The sequence below is a fragment of the Danio rerio genome, chromosome 6 (genome assembly GCF_052040795.2).
Source record: "Danio rerio strain M-AB ecotype USA chromosome 6, GRCz13ab, whole genome shotgun sequence".
Lineage (NCBI taxonomy): Eukaryota > Metazoa > Chordata > Actinopteri > Cypriniformes > Danionidae > Danio > Danio rerio.
In genome coordinates, this window is record NC_141026.1 from 50,480,494 (window position 1) to 50,495,058 (window position 14,565).

At 35.2% G+C, this 14,565-nt stretch overlaps 1 protein-coding gene across 1 annotated transcript in view; it reads right to left on the reverse strand.

Annotated features, from left to right (window-relative positions):
- rhoca (ras homolog family member Ca) overlaps window positions 1-14,156 on the reverse strand; it is a 34,119-nt gene extending 19,963 nt beyond the window's left edge. The window contains 1 exon segment of the mRNA NM_201150.1: window positions 14,086-14,156. The gene's annotated coding sequence lies outside the window, so the exon portion shown is untranslated.
- Window positions 14,157-14,565: the final 409 nt, after the last annotated feature.

Sequence of the window (14,565 nt, forward strand, 5' to 3'; positions counted from 1 at the left end):
CTGAATCACGATCAGATGGGTAATACACATCCACAAACATGATATGATCATCTGTTTAACGTGAATCTGTTATAAAGTCACCCTGCGGACATGGTGCTCATCGCGCTGCAAAACACACAGCACAATGCATCCAAAGCTTATGAACACAAATGGACCTGTCGGCATACTTGTGAATGCATGAAAAGCTCAATTTATTTTAACAATCAAATGCAACGTTATTTTTTTTCTCACCACTTCAATCAACATGTTCCTTTCCACCATGATTTTGGACTTGTTTATGTGAAATAAAGACAATATTTTAAGTCTATGATTATATTCTAATTGTTATTTTATCAATATGAAAATTAGCATTTATAGACTTGTTGACCACTTTGCAAATAAACAAACAAACTAATAAAAACATCTCTTTTTTAAGAGTTCAAAAGGATACACGAGGATGTGTGATGAGTTCTATTCAAGTTCAGTAACAGTATATGTTTTTGCTTTAAGATTTATATTACTATACGATATAGTCAAGTAATAATCACACAAGCAAAAGCAGTGTTTACCCAAATAAAAGAGCAGGGCTGGGGTAATCGAGATTAACAGTCAGAACCTATAATCGATCTAATTTTTCCAGGTCGATTTTTTAAATTACTTTCTCTACCATGTGTGTAGTCATGTGACCTGTGGTTTATATACTACCTGAAAAAAAATCTTGGTGCCTGTCCAAATTTTAAAAACAACGAAAAACAACTTGACTTCCAGTTGATCTTTTGGTATAACAAGTGCCTTATATGAAAGGCAAACGCCTCTAGATTATGCTTATTCACCTGATATGCTTAATAATGTACATATCTGGTGACTGGGCCGGCCAATCTTGGAGCACCTAGAGCTTATTTGCTTTCAAGAACTTGGCTGAAGTATAAGAAGGAGCAATATCCTGCTGCAGAATTTGCCCTCTCCTGTGGTTTGTAATGTAATAGGCAGCCCAAATTTCTTGATACCCCCCAATTACTGAATCCCACTTAAATTATCAGATAGAAGTCAGAACAAGCAGCAGAAGTTCACACTGAAAGCACATAATGGTTACAAATGGGATGCTGGTGAGCTAAAATGATGAATGAGACATCCCAGCCCAGATTTAAGTCCACAAGTGCACATGAAAGGCCCATCCAAATACCTTTAATTGGGGTCTTGGCAATTCGAGTGTGTGTGAGCAACAGGAAACAAGTGCACAAGAATGTCCTCAAATACCCAGGCAGTGTCTTTAACACAAACCAAACAAACATTAAAAATGTGCATTTGAGGTTAAGCGGCACAGTGAGTAGTGGTGACGCCTCACAGCAAAAAAGGTCGCTGGTTAGAGCCCCGGCTGGGTCAGTTGTCATTTCTATACACTCACCGGCTGCTTTATTAGGTATACGTGTCCAATTGCTTATTAATGCAAATTTCTAATCAGCCAATCACATGGCAGAAGTCAATGCATTTAGGCATGTAGACATGGTCAAGACGATCTGCTGCAGTTCAAACTGAGCATCAGAATGGAGAAGAAAAGTGTCTTTGAACGTGACATAATTATTGTTGCCAGATGAGCTGGTCTGAGTATTTCAGAAACTGCTGATCTACTGGGATTTTCATACACAACCATTTCTAGGGTTTACAGAGAATGGTTCGAAAAAGAGAAAATATCCAGTGAGTGGCAGTTCTGTGAGCGCAAATGCCTTGTTGATGCCTTGATGATAGAAAGGCAACATTAACTCAAAAACCACTTGCTACAACCGATGTATGCAAAAGAGCATCTCTGAATGCACAACACATCGAACCTTGAGGCGGATGGGCGATAACAGCAGAAGACCACACCAGGTGCCACTCCAGTCACCTATAAGAACAGAAAATTGAGGCTACAATTGGCACAGGCTGACCAAAATTAGACTATAGAAGATTGGAAAACCTTTGCCTGGTCTGACGAGTCTCGATTTCTACAGCAACATTCGCATGGTAGGGTCAGAATTTGGCGTCAACAACATGAAAGCATGGATTCATCCTGCCTTGTATCAACGGTTCAGGCTGGTGGTGGTAGTGTAATGGTGTGAGGGACATTTTCTTGGTACACTTTGGGCCCATTAGCATCAATTGTGCATCGTGTCAATGCCAAAGCTTACCTGAGTATTGTTGCTGACCATGTCCATTCCTTTATAACCACAGTGTACCCAACTTTTGATGGCTACTTCCAGCAGGATGACGTACCATGTCATAAAGCGTGAATCATCTCTGGTTTCTTGAACATGACAATGAATTCACTGTACTTAAATGGTCTCCACAGTCCCCAGTTCTCAATTCCATTATGGATGTGCAGCAGACAAATCTGCAGCAACTGTGTGATGTTATCATGTCAATATAAACCAAAATCTGAGGAATATTTCCAGTACCTTGTTGAATCTATGCCACAAAGGATTAAGGCCAATCTGAAGACAAAAGTGGGTCTAACCCAGTCCTAATAAAGTGTATATCAATACTAATGTGTTATATTGTACAATCTGCAATCAAATCGAAAGTGATTATTTGACAGTGCAATATAAAACCTTGTATTCTGTTGCATTTCATTAACATACTAATACCCATCCAACCCATTTTCATTACATCTGCCACTTAGCAGTGTTAATTCTGTACACTATTCTTACATTAGGACTACGTTCAATTAATTTGCTCTATAAAAAGAAACATGTCAGTTTTGCTTAAGAGGAAAGCATTAGTCATAATCAACTTAGTAAGATCCCTAAGCAGCATGTATTATCGCATTAATATGTCAAGCAATTGATCGCCAACATCAATTTCTGCACTTGCTAGTGCTACTGGTAGTGTGATAATTCTGAGGAAAAACTGAGAGTTTGCACTCGGGTCTTTATGTGGGCGATGAGAGAGAGATTTGTCCCGCATCCATGATGAATATATGCAAGCAGGGACGCACAGCTGTGTCTCCCTTTCTGAGCCGCCCAAATACTCATCTATTCTTCCTTAGAGATCTTCCAACACACACAATCGCTCTTCTCCACTTTCTGGAATCGTGTTAGCACAAGCACTTATCAACAGGCCTCCATCAGATTGGACTTCCTTGGAGCAGAAAGAACTTTATTTTTAGCACGGCCTGGGTTTCAGTTTCTCACACAAAGCTCCATCCACCCACAGGAAAAACACAGGGGTTCATTTTCTAGTAACAGACTGGGAGAGAGTGAGCTGAGGGAAGCCTTCTGAAATTATTGAAGGCACTGCAGTTTCCATAATAGGGTAAACTAGAGTATATTGCTCTAAAGTGACACTATGTAAGTAGGGCTGCACAATATATTGTTTCAGCATCAATATCGCAATGTGCAAATCTGCAATAGTCACATTGAAAGAACTGAAATTTCACATTTTATTATTATTATTGTTATTATTAATATTATTATTACTACATAAGGCAGGGGTTCTCAAAGTGGGGGTGGGACCCCTCAAGGGGTCGCGGGACAATGAAGGGGGGGGTCGCCTGGTGATTTAAAAAAATCTATTTATTATTATTAAATCATATAGGAATGACCATATTTTATCCATAACCTACAGAAGAGAAAAAATATAGTAGTTTATAATTACTATATAGTTACTATAGTAGCTTATAGTTACTAGTTCTATTGGATTGAGACCCCAGTGGTAATTACATTATATTAAAGACACAGCAATAGCGTCAGATGCAGCAGATTGATTTTATAACACCAGGTTAAAGTTTCTGGCCCATTTACCGCACTGACATTAAACGAAGAATATCCCTGGGTGTATTGGTGTGTGTGTGACATTGCATGCAAGGTTTCTGTATTCATAACCAGGATATTGGGGGTCGCGAGTCACTGGCATCGTCATATTGGGGGTCGCAGGCTGAAAAGTTTGGGAACCCCTGACATAAGGGATTATAACTTTCAAGAAACCACATTTCAAAACATGTCATTTGTGGAGTGATTGAAAAGTTCATCTCTAATCTAAGTATGAAAGATTTTTATTTGGATGTGTTTTTAAGGCTTTTAAGATCTCAAATTAATTGAAACAATTTGAGCACAAGATTATGGATTAAGGTATGCAGCTTTAACAAAGATTAAATGAGTTTAATTATTTATTCATAGTCTATAAAGTGTTATTTTACATTTAATTATTGAATTTCTGTACCTCAATCCCAAATACTTTAAAGCACCGTTTACTTCATTTGTTCACTGTTTATTTAATCTTCACTTTAATTTAGGGTTGTGAACCTACATGGTCTCACGGCTCGCTTTGGTTATGATTATCATGTCATCGATTTGGTTCACTTCGATACCTAGGTGAATTGACGATGCTTTCCAAACACAATTTTATATTTTACTTCACAGCACAACACTTCTTGTATTATATTTTTTTTAAATACATTTTATATGTATTTGTAACACAATCTTGTTCTTTAATTCAAGCAGTCAGATATATGTACTGTATCTTTAATTTTACCTGCTCAAAGAAACACTCTCTTTGAATGCATCAAACAAAACTCAAGTACATGCATGGAACAATATGAAAATTTACAGCACATAAACAAATCGTCACCTTGGAATTTTAAGGTTCTATCTGCGTTCTGAATTATTTGAAAATTTTTTGCATTTCATATAGCAAACAGTATGTGTGTAACATTTGTTTTTTAAATAAAAAGTCTTAAAATGTGAACAACTTATATAAAAAAAAAAATCCCATAATGTAAATAAGTTGTGATTTAATAAGAATATGTCTCAATTTTGACAAAAATGTCAGATAAAACCTTATAATTTTCGGTATAATTTATAAAAATTTATAATTTTCTTATAATTTTTAATATTGTAGGATATGCTATACAATGCATAAAAGTGTAACGTAGCAGCAAAAAAGGTGACGAAATGTAAATATTATCCCGCTTGCTTTTTGAGCATTGTCGAGTGAGTTGTTAATGCCTACGATTATTTATGTGCTCAACAGAAAGGACTGCGATAAATGACACTGATGAAGAGACGCGATGATAGACGCGGTGGAGAAAACTCGCTCTGCACATACGCTCGTGTCTGGATCCACAAGTATCGTTATAACAGCCGAGAGGAGAAGAAATGTCACCCCAGCAGGTCAAAGGTCCACAGTGAGAAAGAGAGAGAAATGGAGTTTACATTTATTTTCTTTTCATATAGCGAAACAGGGCTTCTGCTGTAACTTCAGTGTCAGGGAAAGACTGTCCAGCAAACACACGCAGTAAAAGTATTCAGTTTCTGCATTTTTAAGGAGCTGGAGTTTTGTAATTAATCACGCTCGCCTCCCTCGCCATAGTAAGCTAACGCGACATAGCGCATATGAGATAAATGACGTCAGTACGTAATAACCTGTTAAGATTTATTACAGATACCGCACTGCAAAAAGGTGTGAGATTGAACAAGATAATTAGACATTAAAAAAACTGAGCGAATTAGTCCAGATTTAAAATTTCTGTCCAAGAAGTCATGTTTTGCTCTTCAATTGGTCTCACACAGACACATGATGCATATCATCGCAGATCAGAGTTTACCAAGCTTGAACTTTACAACGCAGCAAACTGCAAAACTTGTCGCACGAGCTTGTGTTTCAGTTCTGACACATTTGCATGGAAGTCTATAGGGAGAAAAGTCCAGCATGACCACTTCACTTAAGTCATCTTGTTAAAATTATATTCATATCCAATATATAAAACTGCAGAAAAAAAAAATATTGTAATGCTAGTTTTTTTAATATCATGTAGAGCTACTATACAGACAATTTTTGGAGAATTTAATTGAGGACAAGCAGGGTAACAGCTTTTAGTTGTATTTTTTTGTTGTTTTTACTACTCTATAAGGCAGCAATGTTAATACAATAAAATAGGATACAACTGAACAACAAAGTTTTAGTAGTACACATACACATTCTCATTTAAAAAGTATGCACCTGTTTTTCATTTTAAAATTTAATTACAAAGCTGTATTTTTATTTTTAAATACATCTGATTGTTTCTCACATTTAAATACAAAAAGTGTCAAACTAACGTTATAAACTTTCTTACCTATAATAAATAAGAACAATAAATTAATAATTTTCTCCAAAAAAAGTGTGCTTTTACATTTTGGAGGAGAGATCTCCTCAATCAGAAACATTACTAAGGAGAGATATCGTTGATATAGTAGGTAATACTTTTTCGGTATGTTTCATTACTGTGTTAATCTTTTAATTACTAAAGCAATTCACTTTGACAGGCACTAATAACAATACTTAACTAACTTTCATGTCTCTAATAAGAGAGTAATCTTAAATGTACAGTCCTGTTTGACCAGAAACATTCCTTTTTAAAATAATTGCTTTGATATCAAAAGAGAAACTAAGCTTGGAGGAATTCACAGATGTTCAGGGAGCACTTTTATTAACTTGATCAGGAAGACTTCCTTATAAGCAAAGCATATCTTGCATAGCAGGGTCTGAAATGTTCTGAAATCTTCCTTTAAATAGGCTTTTTACTCAACACTTCATGTGTTCGAAAACAGGGTAAACACTCACATGAGTCATCTGAAAAATACACGCTCACAATTATTGACAAAAGATAACTAGACAAATAATGGTAAGCAGGTAATTCAGGTTACAGAAGTTAACAGACGGAACTTTAAAAAAAAACTCACAACACATCTTGAACTATTGTTGAAGGTTCAAAAGAGAAACTCAAATCCATGTGATCAGTATCGGCTTAAAAACGTTTCCTGTGACACATCTGAACAAATCCCAAAGTTCTTCTAAACAGACATTGTTTTACGTACCACAAGTAGAACAAGCTTCAGGTTAAAGTTTGGGGAATCGTCCATCTAATCATATACATAGCTATTTTGCGGTTCAAACTATATAGTAACTTGCAATAGGTTTCCACTTAAAAATGAATAAAGAGAGAGCCAAAGAACAATCACCTAAGAACATTTTTCCTACAGTGTGATGAACACTTTATCAGTCTAAGAAACCTTTCTACAATAAATGGACACTTTTCTGCAATGAATAGGTTTCATTGATGTTCAATGTTTTTCATGGAATCATACATGAAAGAAATAAATACACTTTGATTTAAGATTGTACAGGATAAAATACAGCAGTGCAGTTCACAGAGAGCTACAAATCCTTAGCTCCCTGTGGCCCAACGTAAGGTTATAAGGTTACACAACCAGGGCAAAGTTCTCAAAAACAAATGCCAACACTTCAAAGTTCAACAAACAAAATCAGAAGCTGATTGGTCAAAGTCCAAAACTAAAGTGTGGATAAATATAATTGAAGTACTTGACAGTCTGCAAGAGAAATCTGCAGTTTTCATTTATTTTCCTTCGGTTAGTCTCCATTTCAGAGATTGCCTCAGCGGAATAAACTGTCAACTATTCCAGCATATGTTTTGAGCAGCGAATGCCCTTCCAGCCACAACCCAATACTGGGAAACACCCATTCTCTCTCTCACACACACACACACACACACACACACACACACACACACACACACACACACACACACACACACACACACACACACACACACACACACACACACACACACGTTTATTCGTTCACTTACAGTGCATGTCTGTGGACAGTGGAGGAAACCGCAAGGAAATCTATGCCAACACAATGAGAAAATGCAAACTCCACACAGAAATGAAAACTGGCCAAGCCGGGACTTGAACCAGCAAACTTTTTGCTTTGAAGCGGTGAGTGCCACATTTCTGCAGCTTTGTTTTATGTAAAAGTTTTTGTTTTTTTGTCAGCACCACTAGCCTAGCAATTAGTGTATCAACACATCCTACTGAGGTGCTCGCAGTGACCCTGAACTTTGGCAATCCATCCCACTCTACACTGTCCTATAAATAAAGGTATTCAATCAGTGACGATGATCACTTCAACCACTAACAAAGGCACACAGCTAAAACATTTGTTTTTTTTCTTTTCCTCTGCAAGTTATTTTAATAAATTGAGTGTCTTTGGTACTATAAATAAAGTTACATACTATTTAAAAAACATTCATTATGTTTAAAAATGTCAAGCCAGCTCACTTTTTGAATAACCTTGAAGCACATAAGAGCCTATGACAATTATGGCTTTCACTCAAATGACAATAATGCAATTGATATCTAGTTGAGGTCAGAATTATTGAGAGGGGTCTGACTGCAGACTCGGTGCAGATGCAGTCTGAGCTGCATGCAATGCTTGTGAATAGGCTCACCACCACTAACCATCACAGTGACGCCACTAGCTCCATTGAGTGCATTGTGACTCAGCTTGCATCATAAAAGCTGCATCCAGATCCTACTGGAATTATTACTGTTAAGTTTTAATTATTTTATTTGTATTTTTTCCAATGTCTGTCTTACAACAGATTTATTTGAATTTTGTCATGATGACAGTAAATAATATTTTACTAGATATTTTTCAAGATACTAGTATTCAGCTTAAAGTGACATTTAAAAGCTTAACTATATTGTAAAAATTATTGCCTTGAATTTAAGCTGAATCAAATTAACCTTATAAGTTTGTTGAACTTGTATTATGTTAAACTGACTTAAAACATCTTGCGTAACTTATAAAATTGAGTTAGAACATGAATAACCTAGTTTAATAAGTTAGAGAGACCTAAAAACATATGCTCCCAGGACTAATTGATCATTGTTTTACAGTGTAGGGTAATTAGCCAAGTTAGGGTAATTATGCAAGTCATTATATAAAATTGTTTTTTTTGTGTATGTAGCCAATCAAGAAAAAAAAATGTATTGCTTAAAAGGGCTAATAATATTGATCCCAAAATGTTCTTTAAGAAAATTTAAAACTTATTTTATTCTAGCCAAAATAAAACAAATAAAACTTTTTCTTCAGAAGAAAAAATATTATCGGACAAACTGTGAAAATTGCCTCGCTCTGTTAAACATCATTTGGGAAATATTTGAAAAAGAAAAATAATATTAATAATAATGTTGACTTCAGCTGTATATGGTCTATCATGACTTGCACTTAAGTTGGCGACGTCCCATGGAGTCACCAAAACAAAAATAGAATTGATGATGTCATCTTTTGAGGCATGAGGGACAGATACAGTATGAACTCATTCCACATAGGCTGTATGATCCAGTAAGTGATCCAATGGACTCTCGAACACCTCATCAGTGAAAAGTGAGGAATATTTCATTATTAATCTCATTCTAATCCTTGCTAAATTCCATATCCACCGCTGTAAATTCTCTCAGAGTATACCTTGTTTTAATGTTTTTGAAAAGGAAAATCAACAGTACATTAGAACTATTGCTTCCTCTAAAAATCTTAAAGCAATTAAAACTGTTAACTTATTTTCCTCTTTTTTATTTTCTTATAATTAATAATTTCATATTATTTGTTTTTCTTTTGTTCTTGTATTTTTTTCTCTTTTATGTGCTTATTTGATGCTTTACTTCTCTGTAAAAGTCATGTACACTCTTTGTAACACATTTGTATGATGTTGTTATTGTTACCCTGACATTTAAAAAAAAAAACCTAACACCTCATCAGTGAAGATAATAAACTGAATAGATCTAGTTGAGTAAAACAGTGATAGCATCTTTGACCTGGTTTGCCTGGCTTTGATCCATCAGACAGTGACTATATTTTGATTCATACTCACTCATTATTCATCAATCCAGTTGAATCGAAGTTTTGCATGTGTCCTGTGAGCCAAAAACACTACACTGTCAAAAAAAGACACAAAATGGTGCATATAGCCTCAGAGGTTGTGAAACTGAAAATGCACTTCTGCAGTAGGATAATATTTGAAAGTGTGGCAAAGTTCACCAGATGGCAGGCTGACAACGGCATCAGAGGCTTAATGCAACAGGAAGCATGCTGAGGATTCTGGGAGCAATTTATAATGCAGATCTGCCTTGAAACTAGTCAATAAAGCATTTTCAACAAACCTAAAATCCATATTAGCTCAATCTCAGGCCATACTCTAAGTGATGTTAATGTGCCATGTGTATAAAATAATCATGTCATCAAATGATCATGTTGTCTATAGGAACGGTTTGACGTTTTGCATAAAAAAGCAACAAGAGTTTCTGTCATCAAACAAATGGGTTTTTTAATGCACATATTTGACACATTATCAGTCTTAATCAATTAGTTTTCAGCATAATGGATTATCTAGGGCTAGGCATTAACTTACCCTCTCTTTCAATCTAAAATGCATTAAATAATCAGAGTTAATGAACAAACAGAAGGTGGAAACCAACAGTTAATAAGATTTGGATTTAGACAGCATTCAGTCCTTGTCATTTCCAGACCAGCTTTGTTAATAGCCTTTTAATTCTACTTTTTGGCAGTCATTGTGTCTTACATATCCATCAGTGGGGCTCTACTGTCATGGTGCATGTCTAAAAGAATGAGGCAAACCTCTGTTGTTTCCAATGTTTTTTAGAACACCATTTTGGATTTGGATATGTGGTTGATCTTGTTTAACATTGACAAGAGATTTTTACTTTAGTTTTATTTGCCCTAAAACATTAAGTCAAGCTTAAAAATGAAATATGAAACTGCTGTGTTTTGGATTTTAATCATTAAAAAAATAATAATAAAAGGCAAAGGGTTTGCTTTATGACTTGTATAACCATTGTATATTGCAACTTGTTAGTGCATGTATTTTAGGATGCATTTCTTTTTCTTTTATATAGATTTCTAATCCATCTTGTGAGTCTTTGCATGCAACTATTATGTGCTGACGTCTTAATCAGATCTCACTGGAATAACAACAGATTGTAATATCTCAATGGGATCTCCTGGCTGAACAAGGGAATAATCATTAGAAAATTGCCAAATACGTGTTTGTAAATTATGAAACATACAGATGAAGCATAGACCAAAACAAGTGGTCACAGTATCTCAGTATTGTGCATAACTCCAGTAATATTTTAGTAAATTTACTTAAAATTAAATATTTATAAATAAAATATGGTGAGGCAGTGGCGCAGTAGTTAGTGCTGTCGCCTCACAGCAAGAAGGTCGCTGGTTCGAACCTCGGCTCAGTTGGTGTTTCTGTGTGGAGTTTGCATGTTCTCCCTGCCTTCGCGTGGGTTTCCTCCAGGTGCTCCGGTTTCCCCCACAGTCCAAAGACATGTGGTACAGGTGAATTGGGCAGGCTAAATTGTCCGTAGTGTATGAATGTGTGTGTGAATGTGTGTGTGAATGTTTCCCCAGAGATGGGTTGTGGCTGGAAGGGCATCCGCTGGGTAAAAACTTGCTGAATAAGTTGGCGGTTCAATCCGCTGTGGCGACCCCAGATTAATAAAGGTACTAAGCCGACAAGAAAATGAATGAATAAATTATATATATATATATATATATATATATATATATATATATATATATATATATATATATATATATATATATAAAGTTTTAAATTTTTTTAAACATTTGCATAAATTATTACCCCCTTTAAGATATATTTTTTCAATAGTCTACAGAACAAACCATCGTTATATAATAACTTGCCTAACTACCCTAACCTGCCTAGTTAACTTAAATAACCTAGTTAAGCCTTTAAATGTCACTTTAATCTGAATACTAAATATTTAGTAAAATATTATTTACTGTAATCATAATCAAAATAAATCAGTTATTAGAAATGAGATATTTAGAAATGTGTTGAAAAAATATTCCCTCCATTAAACAGAAATTGGGCAAAAAAATAACCAGGGGGGGGTAATAAAACAAGGGGGTTAATAATTCTGATTTCAACTGTATATAGTGTTCAATTATTCATAAACTGAGATTAAAACCCACTCTAAACAAATAATTTTGGCATATATATGCCAGTATTCAATAATACAACACAATGTGGTGATGCATATACAAAATATACTGTTTTCAATAGGAAAACATCTTTTGTGTTGTGCCATCTTAACCAGGTCTCACTGGAAGAAGAGATTAGTAATCTCATATTAGTATAAGAGTAATATCTAGATATGATCGCCTGGCTAAATAAAAGAATAATAATTAGAAATTGCCAAATATGCCTTGAAACATACATACCCCATGTATGAAGCACACACCAAAACAAGTTGTCACACTTCATCAGTATTGTGCATAATTCCAAGATTATTTAGGTAAATTTCAAAAATATATATAGCAGGGATGCTTCGATCAGGATTTTTGCATCCGATATCAAATATCGATTCCTTGTCATGGTGATCGACATACCAAGTACCGTTTCTGATGCTTTAAGCTTTAAAATGTATAAAGCATATTTTCAGTCGAAGTATACTTAAGCTTAAGATACTCAAGATACTTAATCATTTAGTGTGGACATGTCATGGTCAGCAGCAACTTTACAGAACAAAAGAATTGGCAAGAAGAATCACTAATAAAGCAAATTGGAAACTGCAAATCCTGAAAGAAGAATTCAACAAGTCTCAATGAAGTCTTAACTATAAAATTTTTCGTTTATATATATATATATATATATATATATATATATATATATATATATATATATATATATATATATATATATATTCCATAATATTTCCCGCCAGGTTTTAATGAACATGCGATATTGTTGAAAACACAGAACACTCAGTTCTTATGTGTCCTTTGCTTGTAAACTCGTAAATAAACAATTGTGATCGGCTCATGAGATCGGCCAAATTAGCAAGTACCGATAAGTACAGGCAAAACCGATAGCATCCCTAATAGGCCTATATAGTATTCATTTATTCATAAAGTGAGAAAAAACCTGCCTATGTATAAGATTAGTTATATATATAATTCTTTGTTAAGAAAGAGCAGGTTTTATCTCACTTTATGAATAATTAGTATTCAATATTTTAAACCACACTGAACTGAGCTAAACCGAACTGAACTTAAACACTAAAAAAACTAAACTACTCTGTTCCAATTACTATGACCATTTATGTGAAGCTGCTTTGACACAATCTACATTGTAAAAGCGCTATACAAATAAAGCTGAACTGAATTGAATTCAATAAGCCAGCGTTTAGTATCCAATAATACAATACCATGTGGTGATGTATATACAAAACATGCTAGCCCAAAACATTGTTAGTTCAACTTCTAAATCTCTTCTTGTTATTCATTAAAATGTTCAAAGCATTGTGATAAATTATTCAGCAATTGTGAAAAGTAAAAATAATTTTTCAAATCAATTTTAAACACTAGTTCCCACAATAAGGAAAAAATAGTTAAGAGTAATTTCTAGCCAAAGAAATAGTGAATAAGTAAAGGGAAAAACATAAGAATTCTCAAAGTCATTTTACAACTTTATTCATTTCAAAGAGAACATTAGCTGGCCTGACAAAACAGGAAAAAACACTTTTGACATTCCCTGACATTTCCATTTTTCCCACGACCACGGGAACACCACCCTGCCTCAGTCTGTAACAGTTTTTCCTACAGTTCATACTGAAATCTGGGCACTATGAAATATCGCTGAACTCAGACTAAAATGGCCTACAGCACCTCAAGGATTAAAGATCAGGCCTTTCTTAAGTCTTATCCAAGCATTTGGTTGCCACAAAACGCACGCAGCCTTTGGCCTAAGGCACATTTGTAAGACGGCAGTGCTATTGATAAACCAACATGTCATCTTGACAGTCGGTAGTAGAACAACAGGTTAGTTAGTCGCTCTGCTGGGTTTAGGGGAAAAGTTTTGTTCGCGGTCGACTACTACAACAACGCCCTTGTTTCACGACTGAAGGAAACTGATTTACGCACGACTACAGAAACAGCGATTCATTACTTCTCATGATAATCCAAAAAGCAACCGCAACTCGCGGAGAGCTTTCGGAATATGTTTTAAAGAGCACATAAAGACACCACATAACTCTAAACATAGACTTTCACTTTGCTGCCACACTGCCTAGTATGTACAAACTCATATCCTGACTGAATTTCCGACGTGAAAACATCGAACTAACGTCTCGAGCCACCACCTACTTTTCCCAGCAAACTTGTTATCTATTAACATTCCTAAAGTCCGACATGTGAAAAATAGATTTTATAGACATCAGATGAAAACATACATACCTCCTGTTTGCTCTTAGGTGCCTAACTGCCTGTCGCGTCCGAGTTTTGGGCTGAATGTGTATGAATTTCTCGTTGTTATCGCTGGAGACCCGCCCGCAGTAATGGGAATCTGACTCGCCGCTCGGTGTGCACTGGAGGAGGCGGAGGATCAGCACTGCGGTCCCTCCCTCCGCCACCGATAATAATGACATCATTCTGATGGCTGTCTTCTTCACCACAGACCACTATTACAGAAGAAAACTCTGCGTTAGTGTGCTTGATAAGGAACTAAAAAATACTTCTGCATTACTTAACATAAAAGAATGACCATTAAAACTGTCGATTTGTGTTTTATTTTTAAAATTTGTGACTCATATAATGGTCCTGCATGTCTGTAATTGTAAGAATTTTATTAATTTTTTTTATTTATATGCGTGTTTTTTTGTGTGTTTGTTTGTTTTTTCCCCTTAATTGACGTTTTCTGTACTATTATTATTATTA